Source organism: Meriones unguiculatus, chromosome 5 (genome assembly GCF_030254825.1).
Source record: "Meriones unguiculatus strain TT.TT164.6M chromosome 5, Bangor_MerUng_6.1, whole genome shotgun sequence".
Taxonomy (NCBI): domain Eukaryota; kingdom Metazoa; phylum Chordata; class Mammalia; order Rodentia; family Muridae; genus Meriones; species Meriones unguiculatus.
In genome coordinates this window covers 110,100,045-110,116,059 of record NC_083353.1, presented here as the reverse complement: position 1 = coordinate 110,116,059, position 16,015 = coordinate 110,100,045, and the positions used below count along the sequence as shown (strand labels likewise).

Here is a 16,015-nt window from a genome sequence, read left to right as displayed (position 1 = left end):
ACAACTTGAGGAAGTCAGTTCTCTCCCTGTACCATGTGGATTCCGGGATCGAACTCAGGTCGTAAGGCTTGGTGGTAATGACCTTACCTGCTGACATCCGGAGCCGAGCAAGATTTTGGCTGTGTTCCAAAATCGGAATCTGATCCCCTTAGATTTTAAACACTCCTCTTTCCTAAGTAACTGATACTTGTTAGACCCAGGTACTTAGGGGCAGAAGCACTAACAGGCAGGATGAACAGTACATTCCACCAGTCCTTCTTGAATCTTAGCGCAGGGGCTAAGATTCTAGCCGGCTTGTTGGCTCACATTTCACAGACTGTTGAGGCCCATTGACTTTTATGACCTTCCTGAAAAATAGACTACGTTGTTTATCACCAGATGATGTACAATGTAACAATCCTGGCCGTCCCTCAGTTTGCACTCTTCTCCCGGGGTCACCTGGGTTATCTTCTGTTTAAACAGCCCCAGGGTAGTTCCATGACATACCTGATAAAGAGGTCAGACACCAATTATTTGAGACTTGGCTCTCTCCTGCCGTGTGGGTCCCAAGAATCAAACTCCGGTCCTCAGTCTTGAAAGCAAGTGCCTTTACCCACTGAGCCATTTTGCCTGCCCTGAAAGTCACATTAAAAAAAAAAAAAAAAAAACAAAACTTACTCTTTGGCAATTTCATATATACTTTTGCTCATTTTCGCCTCTTATTATCCTCTACCATCCTCTTCCCGTTCTCCCACTCAACCCTCCCCTTTCCTATACATTCACCTCCCACTTTTCTGTCTTCTTTTGTTGTTGTTAATTTGTGATGTGCTGTGTGCGAGCGTTGATAGAGGGCTGTTTACAGGAGTTACCAGTGAAAAACATTCCTTTCTGAGGGAGAGAGGAGAGACAGACAGACGGACAGACAGACAGACAGACAGAGGGTCTTCCTGTGTAGGCCTGACTTGACCAGGCTGGCGTGAAGCACACAAGTAACCTCCCTGCTTTTGCCTCCCTAGTGCTGGGCTTAAAGGAATTCACCACCACACCTGGCTTTTTAAAGACTGAGCACAAGTGTGTGTGTGTCATGGGTGTGACACACGTGGGATTGCCCGAGAAGGCCGGCAGAGGTCAGTGGATTCCCCGGTACTGAAGTTACAAGCAGTTGTGAACCTCCTGACAAGGACGCTGGTAACCAAACTCCGGTCCTCTGGAAGAACAGCAGGTGCTCTGAACTGATGAGCCGCGTCTCCAGCCTCATTATCACGTTTTTGATATTTGAGTGTAGATGTCTGTGTTGATTCTGGAGCATCTTCACCCTCTTTGTTGCTTTCCCCAGCTGTCTTGGAACTCACTGTGTAGCCAGCGTTGCTCTGCAAATAGTGGTAGCCCTGTCCTCAGCTTTCCAAGTGCTGAAGTCATAGGTGCGGCCCACCATGGCTAACTACCTTAGCGGGCCTTAACCCCACTCCACACCGAGCAGAGTGAGCGTGGTGGTTTTTCTTACCTAGAAAGAGCATCAGCCAATGGCACCTCTAAAAAGTTGGAACACCTACCTGGTCCTACTTCTAGCAAAGCTTTCTTGAGTTTAACACTAGAATTTCACTAATACACAGCTTTTCATTTTCAATCATAAATTAGAAGAAGTTTCAGCCCTGGTGAGTATCATCACAGTCAATAACAGCAAGAAACACTTCAGGAAATGAGCACCAACAGAGAAAAGGTGCCGCACTGAATGAGCCTGTGTTGAGTCACTGGTGGCTTATTTTGGCACCGTGGAAATGACCTCCGTTTCTAGGTCTGTTTCCTTATCTAGATCGTGTTTGGCCCGGAAATTTTCAGGCACCTCCCAAAGGTAACTCAGCAGAGTCCAGATCAAGTCTGGACATCTCCCTAATTCCAGGGTGTGCGTTGTTTCTAATTCGGGCGTCAGATGAACGTTTTTAGAAGCCAGACCTGATGGTGCGGTACTATACTCTCAGTTACTCAGGGAGACTGAGCCAGGTGGATCACAGCAAATTTGAGGCCAGCCTGGGCTACATAGCAAGACCCTTTTTTTTAAATTCCTGAGACAGGGTTTCTTGGGGAAGCCCTCACTGCCCTGGGACTGGCTCTGTAGACCAAGCTGACCTTGAACTCAGAGATCTGCTTGCCTCTGTGCTGGGATTAAAGGCGTGCACCACCGCCACCCTGCCGGGACTCTCTTTTTAAAGAGGTCAGAGGACAACACTCTGGAAGTAGTTCCCTCCTTCCCCTGTGGGTCTAGAGGTTGGGTTCAGGTCACCAGGCTTTAGGCAGGGGTCTTTTCCGGCTGAGCCATTACACCAGGGAGGCCAGGAGCTCTTGAGAGAGGGTGTTCTCCATTCCTAGAAAACTTGTGTTTTTCTGAGACAGGGTCTCTCAACCTGGACCTGTGTATCAGAGGATGGCCTTGAACTCCTGATCCTCTTGTTTCTACTCGCTAAATGCTGGGGCTCCACATCCAGTTTCTGCTGTGCTGCGGAGCAAACCTAGGGCTTCACGCATGCTAAGCAAACAAGGTGAAGCGAGCTCTACCCCCAGGGCATTGCTAAATATCTCTTGTTAAATTAAAAAAAAAAGATTTATTTTTATTTTATGTATATTCACGTTGAGCCTGCATATATGTCTATGCGTTATATGTGTGCCTGGTGCCCGTGGAGGCCAGGAGAGGTGTCAGATCTCCTGGATCTGGAGTCATAGATAGTTGTGAGCCACCAGGTGGGTGTTGGGAATGAAACCTGGGCCCTCCACAGGAGCAGCAAGTGTGTCCTGACCACTAGCATATCTCTTCAGCCCTCTGCTCCTAAATATCTGTAGCCAGCAGAGTGTCCTGAGGATCCAGCATGGTCGCTCACGCCCGTGATCCCAACACTTTCAAAGCTGGGACAAGGTAAAGAGTTCAAGGCTGGCCCGAATTACAGAGTGAAACCTTATCGTTAGAAGGGGAAAGGAGCAGTAAGAGAAGTGAGGACCTCATCAAGCAAAAACAGCAGCAAACCATTAACAGCCCTGTTAATAAGTACACAGATGAGTTGAGAAGACAGATCTCTGAAGAAGCTTTATAAATGGCCTCCAGACTCGTGAAAGGGTGTTAACGCCTCCAGTGATGGAAATGTAAGTCAAAGTGGAAGTGAAAATAGTGCCTCCGATTTTTAGAATGGCTATATTAAATGAAACCGAACACCACTGTGGGTGATGGTGCAGAGGAAGGTAGAGCCCAGGTGCACTGTTAGTGAGAATGTAGATGTTCATGGCCATAGTAGGGCTGATGGATAGGTAGACAGACAGACAGATAGATAGTTGGGGAGCTGAGACTCGGTAGTGACTGTGTAATGGCGGTGGAGTTTATGTCTTTTGAGGCGCGGTATCACTGTGCAGCTCTGGCCGGTCTCCAGTTTGCAGCAGCCTTTCCGTGTCTGCCTCCTAGCTGGCGTTTACAGGTATACACGACTGCGCCCGAACCAGTCCATGTACTTTGGACAGAGTCAATAGAAAGTATGTTAAAGGCGGATTTATTAGAATGGCTTCCTTGGTGCAGAGTGGTCCAGTAACGGCTGTCTCTCACCAGAGAGGCCAAGAGCCCCCGTCTGCACTGAGGTCCTGGAGTATTCCCAGAGAGCCATTGATCTTCAGTCTGTGTTGGAAAAAGCCGATTCTAACGCCAGAGAAGAAATCAGCGGGGACAGAAACTGAGTAGACTAGCAGGCAAAAGAAACATTTCCTCCTCCTTTGTCCTTTTATCTGGGCTGCCTCCTTCTGGGTGCATCTTCCTACTTATTATCTGATCAAGAAAGCCCCTCACAGAAGTGCCTGGCAGCTTGCCTTTCAGCTGATTACAGACCAGTCAAGTTGACAGCTAGGATCAGCCTTCTGCAAGTCTGGGCCTGGGTCAACCTGACACCCAGTTGGAAATCCTTATGTCATGGTTAATTCCCAAATGAAAACAATAACAAGCTCATAATTTTACCTAATATGATATAAACTATCCCACGTAAAACCACAAACTCATGGGTTTTTTTTCTCCTAAAATAGGTGGCAAAGTCCCTTGAAGAATGCTTAGTTTCTTAGTGTCTCATAACTCAAAGATGATAATATAGATTTGTAACACTTAGCCACTGATATCTCAATTAATGTCCTACTATATGATAAGAAAGGGAGGCAAGGAAACACAAATATCTGCTTAATATATGTATATAAGCATAAGTATGTTTGTGCATGTTCGCATCTGGAAGAGGGAACCTCAAACTGAGAGAATGCCTCCGGCAGACTGGCCCATACTGCAGTCTGTGGGTCACTTCCTTGATAATGCTCGATGTGGGAGGCCCAGCCGCTGTGGGTAGTGCCACCCCGGAGACAGCTGATCCTGAGTCACGTAAGCTGCACTCCTCCGTGACCTCTGCTTTGCTTTCTGCCTCCAGGTTCCTTCCTGGACCAATTCTAATCCTCATCTCTGAAACGAGTCACATGGCCTTCATAACCACCTTCCTCTACTCCTCATTCTGTATTTCCTCCCCTGAGCAAGAACCTCAGTAGGCCTTGATTCTTTTCCTGGAGAGGTGACCCATATATTGATTCTTAAAGAGCCTGGGTCATTTATCACTCTGCCTGCATTGAATTGTTGTAGCTTCCCATTGAACTTAATCACAGGATACACTGATACCAAGAATACATAGTAGAAGATCTCCTGCACTCCAGACATAAGCTTCTTTATCATTTTCATCGAAAAGCAATCCTGTTTCCCCCTGGTAGTTTGGATCAGTCACCCCTCCTGTTTTAGCCTGTTGGGTTAAGGTCATCAGTAACCCAACATAAGCAGGAGGAAGTCCCAGCTTCCAGAGCAGTGGAATGTCTGTGGTGTCTCCCGGCAGAAGTATTCTCCATTCTGGAACCAAAACTTCTAGGCAAACAGAGTTAAAGTCCTGTGAACAGGAAGCAAACATTTTCTTAGTGGGCCGCTAGGGGTGATAGTAAGTGGAAACATTCCCTTTTCCTCCCCCTTGATTTGTGGTCCCTGTGAATCCGGGCTATGGGAAAACAGTACTGTAGATTGGATGCTGATTCAAATCGTACATAGCCTGATGGTGAACTCTGCCCCAGCTCTCCAGGTTACCACCACGCAACAGGCCCTGCAGCTGTGTACTTTGAAAGCGATTCCACTGCTCTATCCAGCCAGCTGCCTGACAGAATGTATGTGACAAACACATTAAGCTCGGTGGATCCCATGAATATGGTCCTGCTTCTGTGGCCACAAAGTGAGTCTCTTGGTCAAAAGCCACGCTGCGCAGAATACCATGCTGGTGGATAAAGCATCATGGAAGTCCAACTGTGGTAGCTATGGCAGAATCATCACAGGCAGGAAAGGCCAATCCATGACCAAAATAAGCATCTGTTCCAGTAAGGACAAAATACCATCACTTCCACGGTGGACATGGCTCAATGCAGTCGCCTGCTTCTGGGTCATCACCCCGTGGGAACAGGGCTACATCCGGGGCTTGGTATCGGCCTCTGCAGCTGGCACATTTGGCACTCAGTGGCGGCTTATCCTGTCAGCCTTGGACCACAGCTGTCTCATCGTCTGTGTGATGCCCGTAGGGAAATGCTTTCCTGAGCAGTTGCTTCCGAGGACAGGAAACCCTTCAGCTTCTGCTTTTCTTCCTTGAAATGAATTTGAATCTTTACAGGACGGAGCCTCCTCTGAGGGCAGGGTTTTTGCCTTCAGGATACATTCCCATTCTCCCGTTGCAGTGCAGGAATTTCATGTCGGAGGCGCTGATCTCTCTATTAGTTACAGCTGCCCCCGAGAGGCGCTCCCATTCCCTTAGCCCCACTCAAAGGTGCTCCCACACTGATGCTTCCTCTGCCAAACAAACCGTTTTCTTTAAGCTCAGCCTCACTCAGAGGCTCAGGACCCCCTGAAGAATGAAGCCTGATTCTCTGCCAAAATATCCCGAGAACGGTCCCCACCCAGTCCCGGACAGAGTCTCTGCCTCCGAAAGCTCGTGAGCTGAGCCTCCATTGGTCTGCATTTCTCTATGCATCGATGTCTTCAGGCTCCCGCTAGAGTGGCACATTATCCCGACTTCAGCAACTGTTTTAGCCCAACATACTTCCACATTCCTCCCACCGAAGGCTCAAAAGCCACAGTCAGGTTTATCCCGGCAAGGACGTCCTGGTTTCCTTTCTGTCGATGGGATGGAATACCCTGACAAAAAGCAACTTAGGCAAGAAACAGTCTGTTTTAGCTCCCTGTTCGGGTCACACAGTTCCCAGGTTGCAGGGAAGTCTAGGCGTGAGCCTGAGGTTCCTGAAGAAATGGAAGTAAGCAGTCACAGCCCTCACACACACGCCCACCGACTGACGGGATCTGGGCAGTCCCTCTCTAAGACTACCTGGGTCAGTGGTTCTCAGCTGATGAGTCACAACCCCTCTGGGGGTTCACATATCAGACATCTTGCATATCAGATATTATGATTCATAACAGTAACAAAATTACAGTTACAAAGTAGCAATAACATAATTTTACAGTTAGAGTCACCCCAACATGAGGAACTGTGTAAAAGGATCTAAGCATCAGGGAGGTTGACGACCACGGCCCCAGGTTGTGACTCATTAACACCAACCACTGCAGGGCCCGTTGGAGCTTCAGGTCTGCCACACAGAAGAAGAAAAAAATAGCTCTAGAAGCTGGGCGTGATGATTCGTGCCAGAGGCTGAGGCAGGCAGGTCTTGGTGAGTTCCGGGACAGTCAGGACCTCCTGTGTGCTCGTGTGTGTGTGTGTGTGTGTGTGTGTGTGTGTGTGTGTGTGTGGTGAGCTGCCATGTGGGTGCTAGGAACTGAACCCGGGTCCTCTACAAGAACAAGTGCTCTTAACCACTGAGCCGTTGCTTTAAAAACTTATCTCTTTAAAAACAAATAAACATGTTGCCTCAAGCCTACTGCCCTATTTTTTTTTTTTTCTTAATGTGCCATGGACGAATAAAATCTCCCACAGATACAGGTCCTACAGATAGACAATTGCTGCTTGCTAAGCCAGACCTTATTTCCCGTCTAAAGAAATGTACAGGTTAGAGGGCCCGGACCACAGCAGGGTGCAGAGCTTGGAACCGAGGGGGCAGCGGCTTGTCGCTATGCTTAGCTTTAGGCCAGAAGAGCGGCCTATTCCACTGACCGAAAAGGACGGTGAGGAGCAATCCCCCACCACCCTCACCGGCATCCTCAGCTAACTGCGGTCCGAGCCTTTGACTCAGGTCTCCCCTTCCTGCGGCCTTTCTATTGTTATGCTGAAATCTGTCTCCAGGACCCTGATATCTGGATGGAGCAGGGATGTGTCTCCTTTACAGTTCCGCTGCTGCCGCTGCCGCCTCACTGCGGTCCCCAGCAGGAGAGCCTTGCTATCTCTCGGTCGCTTTTGTTCTTTTTTAAAAAAGATGTGCCAGGGACTGGGGAGGTGGCCCAGTAGCTCTGAGTATTTACTGCTCCTGCAGAGGACCCGGCTTTGTTTCCCAGCACTCACATGCTGCTTCACAACCTCTAACTCCAGTCCCGAGGATCCCACGCCATCCACCCCTTAGGCACCTGCACACACATTCGCGCACAAAAACTCACACAGGCATACACACGTGCATACAAATAAATTTTGTTCAAAGGTTTGCTGAGTTGCGCTTGCTCAGTAGAGTTTGCGTTTGGCGTGCAAGACATCCCGAATCTTTATTTATTTTGCATGTTTTATGTATGCAAGAAGAGGGCATCAGATACCATTTTAGATGGTTTTGGGCTGCCACATGGCTGCTAGGATCTGAACTCAGGACCTCTGGAGGAGCAGCCAGCGCTCTTAACCACCGAGCCACCTCTCTAGCCCCGTCCTGGGATCTTTAAAGGCTCACCCCCTTTTGGTAAAATTAAAATAATATAGAAAAGGCCCATGGCCCCTCCCCTTCCATTTTCATCTTTCAGACCATGTTCTCTTTGGTAGCAACAAAGTGACCTAGTGAAAAGAACACGGGTTTTGTAGGCACCGGCATAGCACAGACTCAACACAGGGAGCCTCCATCTTCCCTCCAAACCTGGCCTGATGTTTTCCATAGCCGAGGAGTTGATGAGGGCCAGGCAGCTTGAGCATGCACAGCTGCAGACCAAGATGAAAACAGCCAGTGCTTACTGAACAGGAGCTGCTGGGCACGCACCGTTCGGAGGTCCGTTCATAGACGGGCCTTCCGTCTGACCGCCCCAGCAGCTGGCCTTCGTTCCCAAGCTGTGAAGAAGGTCACCAACAAGGAAACCACTGCACCAAGAAGCAGACAGCTGGCAAAAAACCGATTTTTGTTGTTATAAGTTTTCAATCAGGGTCTCTGTAGCGCAGGCTGGACTTTAACCCATGATCGTCCTATGTCATTCTCCTGAGTGCTGGGGTTGGAACTCGGCAGCCCAACCCACCTTGCTTTCCAGCTAGGATACAGTCCATGTGTGATGCCCTGTGCACCAGCTGTTGGCAGTGAGTGAGATATTACCCATGCTGTGAGCCGATCTGGCCACAGGTGGTGGTTGGTTTGCCAAATGAGCCAGTGTGTGTGTGTGTGTCTGTCTAGGGGGAAAAAATGCCCTCTGGGAAAATAAGCTGATAGTTTTTATTCCTTCAGGCTTATGCCTAGCCCTGGCTTTGAATGAAAGACCTTGAATTGCTTGCGTGTAATTCTGTCGCCCTCTATCGGTCACATCTCTCTTAGCCCTGGACCCATGGAACAGCCCCATTTCTACCCCCACCCGCTGGGATGGAACCCAGGGCCTCATACCAGCTGAGCAACCTTGTCCCTAGCGCGCACTGTAGATAGCCATGCTTACTGAGCGCGTTTTCAGCTTTTTGCGTCGAGACGGTTGCTGCATCAAAGGCTGTATGCAGGCCTCTGGGGCTGAGAGCTAAAGCAGGGGTGCAGAAAAGAGGAGCTTCATTTCCAACCAGCTCCGGTTCTGCTTTCCCAGGGAAGCGGTCCAGGGTGACTCAACTCCAAGACTGCAGCAGCCTGGCCAGACAGGCGACCCTGCTGCTTCTGTCACTCAGTCTGTGTTCTCTCTGCTCTAAAGGTCATTTGTACCGGGTTCCTCTGAGACTGTCAGATCCTGATAAATATTTCAGGAGGCTGGAGGGGGAAGGGAGGGTCAGCTCAACCTGTCTCAGAGTGTCCTGGGACCTCAATGGTTTGGAGCCTGGCTGAGCTGCCCTGGGTGCACAGCAGGCTCTGGAGAGCCCTGTGTGGGTGGACCAGGCAGGCATAATTTCATAATTTACATAATTTCATATCCACAGGAGTCTTGAGGATCAGCCCTGCCGAAGAGTTCACATCCAGGTCCCCTTCTCTGCCAAGAGAAGGTTCAAGGTCTAACACACGAAAGTCAGACTCTGAAGGGGCAGGAAAGGCCTTGCTGCTTTTCATTCCACACACTGCGGAGAGACAGCATGGAGGCCAAACCACCTCTGTACTGATAGCTAGCGCTGCTGTGGCTCCCTGAACTGCAGCTAGTTGCCAGGAGGTCAGTGAGTACTGTCATTCTGTGTAAAAATTCTGCCTGGAGTTTTTAAAGTTGGCACAGCTTTGGACTAACAATTGGGTGAGGTTCTTGCTTGTTTACCTTTCGTGTTTTGTTTTGTTAATCATTGGAGACGGGGTCTCACTAGTAATCTAGGGCACCCTGGCACTAGCTTCCATCCTCTCCAGCTTCCCTGGGTCACAGGTGCCACTGTGTTCAGCCTTTTATTTTAAACTTCCCTGTTAAATGCAGGAGTAATTTACTCAGGGATTCGATGCTACTATTGTAACCAGTAAGACATCCTTATTGCTTCTATAGTTTTGTTTCTGTTCTTTGTTGCATTCTGAGTAGACCCGGGGCCTCCCGGGTGTTTGTGCATGTCCACTGCCACTGAACTAATCCTGCAGTCTGAGGAGTCCTTGTTCTAATTAGTTGAAGGAATCTTAATTAGCGTTGTTAACTTCAGTCGTAGTAACAAATCGCAGTAATTCGGTGGCCGCGTCGTGGTTAAAACTCTGAAAGTCCTATGTAGAGATTTTGTTTGTTTTGTTTTTGTTTGTTTGTTTTTTCTGAGACAGACCTATGAAGCCTTGGCTGTCCTGGACTCGCTCTGTAGACCAGGCTGGCCTCGAACTCGCAGAGATCCGCCTGCCTCTGCCTCCCTGAGTGCCGGGATCCCAGGCCTGCGCCACCATGCCGGCTCTATGTAGAGATTTGATGACAGTGTTGCTGTTCTTATTTTATAAGTGATGGCAATAGGGCACAGAATAAGAACCACTGCCCTGGGGTCCCGGGAGTAGTTATGGTCTGATGCAGCTGTCCTCTGAACCTCAGAGCACCAGCTCACAGCAGCTGTGTGTGCTGTGCTCAGGGGACCTCAGCTCAATATTTGAATATTTCTATGGGACTTAATAGTAAAGCCCTGGAGGAATAACTCAACAGTCAAGAGCACCGGCTGCTCTTCACAGGACCCGGGTTTAATTTCCAGCACCCACATGGCAGCTCACAACTGTCTGTAACTCCAGTTCCAGGGGATCCAACGCCCTCAGGCAGATGTACCTGCAGGCCAAACACCACTGCACATAGATGCAAATAAATAAACTGTAAAAGTTAAAAAACAAACAAACAAACAAAAAAAGACATTGGCAAAAGTATGCAGACACCTGATCACGCATCCTTCTAGACTAGCATGGCTCGCTGGTACAGCTGCAGCCAAGGAGGGAAAGGAAAAATCCCAAGAGCAGGCGTGCCCGCTCCCCATCTACCGTCAAAGCAGCAGAGGGGCTTCGGGAAAATGGAGAAATAACATGTTCGGAGCCCTCTTTCAGCTTACTTCTCCGCTTTTCTGATCACGTGCCTGTAAAGTTTTAAAATGTGGCATAATGTAAAAAAATATTATATGGACTGAAAAAAAAAAGGTGTCACTTCTGGCAGGGCTAAAACTGGCTCAGCTGGCTTTGTGACTTCATCAGCGGTGTTGTATTCTGTGGCGCGTCGCGATGGGAAAGGCATAGCAGACTCATATTTGCACCTTACATTTGCCTTTAATATCCTGACAAACCATCCCCCCAACCCCCGTCCCCTCCCCTGCCCCTCCCACCCCGCTTTCTTTTCTTTCCTGAGGTGCTGGCCGTCCAGCCTAGGGCCTTGTTAGATGCCAGGCCAGTGTTTCCCCACTCTCGAACCCTGATTATCGTGATAGGCCTGTCATTCATTAAAAGTGCCCATAAATTGAGACCTCAGCTACATAACAAGTTCAAGGCCAGCCTATCTCAAAGGTAGAGAGAGAGGAAAACCAAACTCCTATAAGGTTCATAACGAGAGAACCTTGATGACTATGCAAACTAGTGTTTATATTTCTCGTTGCTGTGTAGTATTACACAGGAAATGCTTAAATTCTGAGCGTTTAAAAGGCCTTGGCTGATCTGGCCGATAGTAAGCCATCTTAAGTTGTGCAGGGATCTGGGAGAGATGGACTCACTCAATTCCAGTGCAGTGATGGTGTTGGAAGGGTTGGGTTTTAACCTGCTCTTTTGGATTCTGAGACAGATCTGGAAAAGAGAGAGTTAAAAAAAAAAAAAAAAAGTTGACATCGTAGATGTTATACAAAGGCAAAACCAAACCAAATGGGGGAGTGGTCATGTCTGTGGGATAATACCAACAGTGGGAGCCGAAGACAGGAAGATGGAAAATTCAGAGTCATCGGCTACAGAGAGAGTGCCAAGGCCAGCCTGGGATATAAGAGACCCCTGCCCCAAAACACAGTAAAACCAAACCAAAACAAGTAACTCTAGAAGCTTTCGGTGTCTTGCACCAAGATCACAGATGGTGGTTAAACTGTTACACTGTTTCGAGAAGTGAAGGATGTAAGTATGTGGCTGGAGCAGGCTAAAACTTCAATGTTTTCTTAAAATTAAAGCTTTTTCCCGTCTTTTTTCAGCTAACTGCCAATTCCCGAATGAAAGCACATTGCCTAAGTATGGGAATCAAATCAACAGTAACAAGTTGTAGGTTTAGGGGAGATTTGCGGTGTAGATGGAAGCCAGGGCCTTGTCCATGTCAATCGCTTACGTGCTCTGCCCCCCAGCTACACCCCAACCCCAAGCTACCCTGCAGGGGACGTCAGCGCTGCTCCTGGCCTTGGGTTGGTTTGTTGGAGGTCGGATGACTGTCTGTTAGTAGGTGAAAATACAGCAAGCCTTGTGTTTAAGGGTCCTCACGCTAAGTTCTGTTTCAGTGAAAACATGGTTTGGTAGGAAAGGAAGAAATCAAAGTATCTTTATTTTCTGATGATACGATTCTATATGTAAGGAACTGATGGTAAAGACTCCATAGGAAAATGTTTGTTTCTTTGTTTCATAAAAAAAAAAAAAAAAAAAAAAAAAAAAAAAAAAACTCTTAGAGGGGCTTGGGAGATGGCTCAGAGGTTAAGAGCACTGGCTGTTTTTCCAAAGGTCCTGAGTTCAGTTTCCAGCAACCACATGGTGGCTCACAGCCATCTGTAATGAGATCTGATGCCCTTATTTCCTGCAGGCACAAAAACAGGCGGAATACTGTATAAGTAATAAATAAATCTTTGGGGGAAAAAAACTCTTAGCGTTGATAAACACTTTTTGTTTGTTTGTTTTGTTTTGTTTCTCTGTGTAGCCTTGGCTGTCCTGGACTCTGTCTTCTGCCTCCCTGAGTGCTGAGTGTCACCACCGCATGGTTCTGGTAAATACTTTCAGCAAAGCGGCAGGATGCAAAATTACTATACAAAACTCAATAGCCTTCTTATATCCTAATAACAAACATGCTGAGACAGAAATCTGGAAACAGTCCCACTCAAAATAGCAAGGGAAAGAGGAAGAAAGGAAAGGAAGGAAGGAAGGAAGGAAGGAAGGAAGGAAGGAAGAAAGAAGGAAGGAAAGAAGGAAAGAAAGAAGGCAAAAATCTTAAGCCTTGGGCTAATACTAACAAGGAAAAGACCTATTAGTGAGAAGTTTAAAGTATTAAAGAAGGAAATTGGAAAGATATTAGAAAATAGAAAGACCTCTCTTGCTCATGGATTGGAAGAATTAATATTGTGAAAATAGCTGTACTAAAAGCAATCTACAGATTCAGTGTGATTCAAAAAAAAGAAAGGAAGCAGAGAAGACCTCGGATAACCAAAACCATACTGAGAAAAAGAGAACAAGGATGGAGGTGTCACTATATCTGACTTCAAGTTATATACAAAGTCTAATAAAATCAGTTTAGCTATAATCTCAGCACTCGGGAAGCAGAGGCAGGCAGATCTCTATGGATTGGAAGCCAGCCTGATCTACAAAGTGAGGCCAGGAAAGCCAGGGCTACACAGAGAAACCCTGTCTCCAAGACAGACAAATGAAAACAAACAAACAACAAACAGTTTGATACTGTCACAAAAACAGACAGGCATATTGATGGACTAGAAGACCACCCAGCTACAAACCAACACAGTTAGAGCCACTTAATTTTTGACAAAGATGCCAAAAATCCGCAGTGGAGGAAAAAAACCAGCTTCTTCAACAAATAACACTGGGAAAATTGGGTGTCTACAAACAGAAGAATGGATCCCTACATTCCGCAGAGTTTGTGCCAGGACAGGAAGCACGTTCTCCCGGGGCTGGACTCCAGAAGCTGCAGGCCTTGACTTCCCTAATGGAGCAAGAACGCGGCTGGCTGATGTAACTGCATGCTGCCAATGAAACCTACAAGAGCATTCTTTTTTTGAGTGTTTTTTTACAGCTGCTGGCCAAGGTGCCGCCTCTCCAGAAGGAGGCGGTGCTGAGGCCAAAGCCATAGCTTCCCAGCATCCCTCTAAGTGGCCACACTGTTGTTTACTTTGGGATTTACTTTAATTCCGGTTAGTGAAAAATTCAAGTTAACACGTTAGTTTTTGCAACTGATGTTGGAAAGTGTAAATATAACCAAAGTGTCTGATGTTTTCATGAGGAAACCATGAAAACATGAGGGAGACCTGGCGTGTATTAAAGATAATATTATAAAAGGAGGAAAGACTTGAAGTTGCACAAATAAAAGCAAAGGAACAGGGAGTAGATGAGTTACCATGGGAGGGACGAGCTGTTGTCCCTGAGAAATAGTTAACACATTTATTTCAATTAAATGGTATTACTCTAATGAAGTGAACGTCGAGTTCTCATGTTAGACATGTATGTGCAATTTAAGTACTCAAACCTGAACAGTGTAAATAAGGATAAAAAGCATTGCATGCAGGCGTATTGTTCTCATGGAAATAAACTAGACCTGTAGCTCCTGATTTAAAAGGTTGTTTCTGTTTATGATGTCAGAGGGTGAATGGGTCTAGGAGAATTTACTTCTGTGCACCCAGATCATCTCAAGTTCTGTGTGCTTTGCAGCCTGGGCTGCCTGGACACAGACAGGAAGTTGTATGGCCCTACCTCCGGTCCCACGAACCTCAAAGTGAGGGCTGCCTCTTCGCTAAGTATTTTTGGCTGCCTGCTCCCACTGCTTAACCCAGGGTGAAAAATCTTCAGCGCCTGGCCCAAGGCAGGGAGTGGAATGACTCTCAGCTGGAATCTTAGAGTTCTCCCCTGTAATCTTCGCCACTAGGGAGAAGAGAGAAGGAGGAACCCTTGAGTCTTGAAGTTTAAGGCTAGACGGAGGAAGAGGAAGAGGAGGCCGAGGAGGAGGAAAGGGGCTGTCAAGATGGTTCAACAAGTAAAGACACTTGAGCTGGACTCCACACGGTAGAAGAGAACCAGTTCCCACAAGTTACCCTCTGATATGTACACGTACATGCACACACATAAATAAGTTAACAAAAACGTTACAAAGAAAAGAACAGTTGTAGAACAGCAGCGTGAATTCTGATCATTTTTCCTTGGTGGGAACTTAGGGTGAGAGATGGTGGGGAGAAGATTGTATTTGAATCTATAGGGTCAGGGGGAGCTTCTTGGAGCCGAGTGGCAGGCGAGAGAGAAACTACACAGCCATCTCTGCTTTTGCCTCCGTCTTTGGTGGTGTTTTCTTAATGTTGGAAAAATGCGGTAATTTTATTATTTGCTGCACATCATACCAAGTGCCTCCCCCCAACACCAGACCACATCTGGTCATATTACATTTGTGTGATACTGGGCTGTTTTCCATTGACTTTCTGTGTTGACGTTGGCTTTTGGTGTTTGGGCGTGTGGTTTCCCCTGACACAAACATGGACTCACTTCTTACCACTGAAATTTTCCTAGGGTGGAAGGGACGTGAGCGTGTGAGTTCACCCTCCCCTCCCTGCTCTCATCTTTGGGTGCTGCCATTGCCCAGGCTTGCTAAGGTATGCTCAATGGACTACATCTGAGTGGAAGGAAAGGAGACTGGGATGGCTGAGATGGCTCAGTGGGTAAGAGCAGCTGCTGTAAATCATGAGAAGTAGAGTTTGGATATCAGCACCTGCATGATCCAGGCATCATGCAAAAGAAAAAAAAAAAAAGCCTAACACTCCTGCTCAAGGATCCTACCCACTCCTTGGATAGGGCCCCCAAACCCATGCATGCCTCCTTTTGAATGTATGCATGCATGCACTAAAACACACATACGTACACAAATCTATAAATCTAAAAACAAGTAACAACAAAAACCCAGACGGGTGCGGCGGCCCATGCCTTCACCCAGCACTCAGGGAGGCAGAGGCAGGAGGATCTCTGTGAGTTCGAGGCCAGCCTGGTCTACAAAGCGAGTCTAGGACAGCCAAGTCTACACAGGGAAACCTTGTCTAGAAAACAAAAACAACAACAAAAACAACAACAAGAAGAGCCCACTTGTAGATAGCCAAGGCACTGCTGTGCGCATTAGCACACTCCGCCGTGGACTTCAGCGCTTGTATTTGGTAGCCCAGGCAGGGCCAGGGGCTCCGAACTGAGAACCGAGGGCGTCTTTTCCTCCTGTGTCTGCACGGTTTATGCAGATCACTGCAGTTTTCCCGACTGTAGCCTTGGGTACCAGCCATTAACAGTGTTTACA

General features: G+C 47.5%; 1 protein-coding gene across 5 annotated transcripts in view; it reads left to right on the top strand.

The window, feature by feature from the left end:
- Wnt5b (Wnt family member 5B) overlaps positions 1-16,015 on the top strand; it is a 97,175-nt gene that overhangs the window by 54,084 nt on the left and 27,076 nt on the right. The window contains exon 1 of one of the 5 annotated variants that reach the window (XM_021658811.2): positions 9,252-9,523. The exons of the other annotated variants lie outside the window; for them this stretch is intronic. The gene's annotated coding sequence lies outside the window, so the exon portion shown is untranslated. Of the gene's footprint in view, positions 1-9,251; positions 9,524-16,015 lie in introns of those variants that run through there. 5 annotated transcript variants of the gene reach the window in all.